The 2,852-nt window shown below is 46.6% G+C and overlaps 1 pseudogene; it reads left to right on the top strand.

Annotated features, from left to right (window-relative positions):
* Positions 1-1,431: 1,431 nt before the first annotated feature.
* On the top strand, positions 1,432-2,326 carry LOC139740274 (uncharacterized; annotated as a pseudogene).
* Positions 2,327-2,852: the final 526 nt, after the last annotated feature.

Here is a 2,852-nt window from a genome sequence, read left to right as displayed (position 1 = left end):
GTCCTGTTCAGATAAGGGAGAAGTTTACCGTTGTAAGGTGTGCTGACAGTCCTTTTCCAGAAGAAGCTCGATGCAATGACACGAATTCGACATGCACATCCCCGAATTCAAGTGTGATCGTTGTGCTTTCCAAACTCTGCACAAGCGAGAATTGGAACGCCACTACGGAACACACCCCACCGATGCAGTTCTAGGGCGGGTACATCTGAAAACACCATCCAGTTTATGCGCCAGTTAAGATTGAGAAGCTGCCACCGACGGAAAGCAGACCCAGGAGTAGATCCCCCTGCACCCCTCTACTTCAACCCCTTCCCGGCGCACGCCTGAGGTGCGTCACCCCAGAGAAGAGCGTCAGCCTGGAGAGGAGTGTCACCTCTGAGAGACGCAGTACCCTGGTGCTGGACGAGGACAGCTATAGCAGCGGGCTCCTCGACCTGACGGGCGGGAGGAGGCGATTGGTGATCGAGAATGTGATACCTGCAGTAAAAGCCCCAGTAACCAGTGAAATCGGGGTCCGGGTTTCACCATCCGACATAGACGGGGAGATCATCAGCGAGAGGCTGGGAGAGTTACGTCGCAGAGGGAGGACCAGTTCCAGCGCTACTGAGATGCTGGTATTGCGGCCACGCCGAACGTGGACCAGGAAGACGGAGAGGTTCCTGACGACCAGTGGCGTGTTCTTGGAAGTAGTGACGGATACAGTGGAGGGAAAATAGTGGAAGCGAGAAATTGTTAGAGATGGGCAGATATGGACATTAGATATAATTTGCCAAATGGAATTTGGACATTAAGCTGTTATAATTGGATGTTTTCTGAGGACTGATGGACATTATCAATCTAATTCTGGAAGATAACGGTGGTAGGCCTACATGGTACTGAGTTGGAACCAATGAAACATATGTACTGGACTTTATGTACGGAGAGGTGGTGGTTCCAAGAAGTGGTGAAGTAAAATGATTGAAGCGGTACCAGGTGTTGGAAGAATAAATATTTGTTAGAGTTGGTAGAATTATAGTGGTACCAATATTCCGAATTGTTATATTACTCTGAGGGCTGGTCTTTGAGTTGGTAGTGTCCATGCTGGATGCACAGGTATTAGACGAGGTTCCAGAGGTAGCATAAAGATGTACATAGAGTTAATGGTCACCAAGGAGTAATTGGTGTTATCATAAAACCATTAGAGAATGATGTTTTAAAAAGAATTTGGTAGTTGACACCAGTCAAAGATGTAATGCATGTCGAGTTGTGTTCAAGGCATTTGACTTATTAAAGTGTTCAGCAAATTGTAAGTGGTATAAGCTCGGGAACCGAGCTTGGTGGGTAGGAGGCTTTTGGTATGTTCGTCAAGGAGTAAACACGCGGTCACGGCCTTCTCCTCCACCACCCATTGCGTAGCGTGTATTTCTGGAATTTCAAATTCACCTTTCAAAAATGGCAAGTAGCAGCGGGCAGCAGGGAACCCATAGCGGGAAATGGTTCCGGACTCCTTCGAGTGTTACAGCCTCGAGCCCGGTTTTCAGCACGCCAGAAAGCCCCACGTTACTGCCGTCTATCAAAAAACTTATGGAGACACAGATAGACAGGGTTTTCGAGAGCATTCAAAGCATGAAACGGAAATTTGAGTCCAAGATCAAGAAACTCGAAGAGAAAGTGGATGAAGTCGTGAAATCTGTCAACTTCAACGACCAAAACATCCAGGAGCTGAAAACGCAAATACCAAAACTAGAAAGTAAACTGAAGGAAGAAAGAGAAAAGGTGAATCAGGAGCTGGATGGTATGCAGTCATACATCAGTCGGGAAAATTTGCTATTCCATGGCCTTCCAGAAAAGGAGGAAAGGGAGGACTCTGAAAAAGCGCTCCGTCAGTTTCTTGTGGAACATCTGAAGTTGGAACGCGAGAAAGTAGAGGAGATTGAGTTTCAGCGGGCACATCGGGTGAATGCAACGGGGATGACCGGGAGACCGCGCCCAATTATCGCTCGCTTCCTGAGGTACAAAGACCGCAACAAATCTCAAGGGAACGAGGATGTCTACTGCTAGTATTACGGAGGATCTCCCGAAGCGAGTGAGGGACCTTCGACGTGAGCAGATGCCCGCCATGAGAGCGGCCCGCGCAGCGGGCAAGCTGGCCTACTTTTCGCAACGCGAACCCTGGAAACTCTTCGTTGATTGGGTGTATATACCTATGGAGAAGCAAGGCCAATTCGTCCAACAGCACCCGACGGGAATCCGCCTCCAGGTTGAAAAGGTGTCGGATCGAAAGGCTAATCCGACTCTTTTGGAGCAACAGGTGGCTGATGCGGCAAGAATGGAGGTTGAAAACTAGATAAGTATCGGGAGCCATTTAGGAGTAAGTGAGATTGGAAATTGATAGTTAAAGTAATTTTGTTTCAGTGGAGAAAGGTATCACCATCATGAAACCATCCATCATATGTTGGAGAGAGCGGAAAGTTAAGTTCTACCGTATTATAATATACTTTGACAACTTTTTATGGATCACGCTGCCATTCTGGATATTGGAGACTTTGAAGTCTATTGATTTTTTTTATGAAAAAAAATATCACGAGTACATAGAACACTGAATGTCATGAAATGCTCAGAAGACACTCTAGGAAGGGGGACAAAGGTGGAAAACAATGGACCGTCATTTTTTGGAACATATATATGTATGAAATTATGCATGAATGCCATAAGATTGGATACACGTGCAGTAGGTTTACATAAAGTGAATAGGGAGTGGTGGAAAGCGTATAGTAAAAGGTTGGAGTATTTCAACCGTCAGGACAATTTATTGTTGGGATATGCTATAAAAGTATGTACATGTCGGGGGTCGGGGCTGTTTTCCGGGGAGT

The sequence above is a fragment of the Diadema antillarum genome, unplaced genomic scaffold (genome assembly GCF_040938485.1).
Source record: "Diadema antillarum isolate AM-2024a unplaced genomic scaffold, OU_Dant_1.0 seq00000846_RagTag, whole genome shotgun sequence".
In the NCBI taxonomy this organism is placed as follows: Eukaryota; Metazoa; Echinodermata; class Echinoidea; order Diadematoida; family Diadematidae; genus Diadema; species Diadema antillarum.
This window is presented reverse-complemented; position numbering and strand designations above follow the sequence as displayed.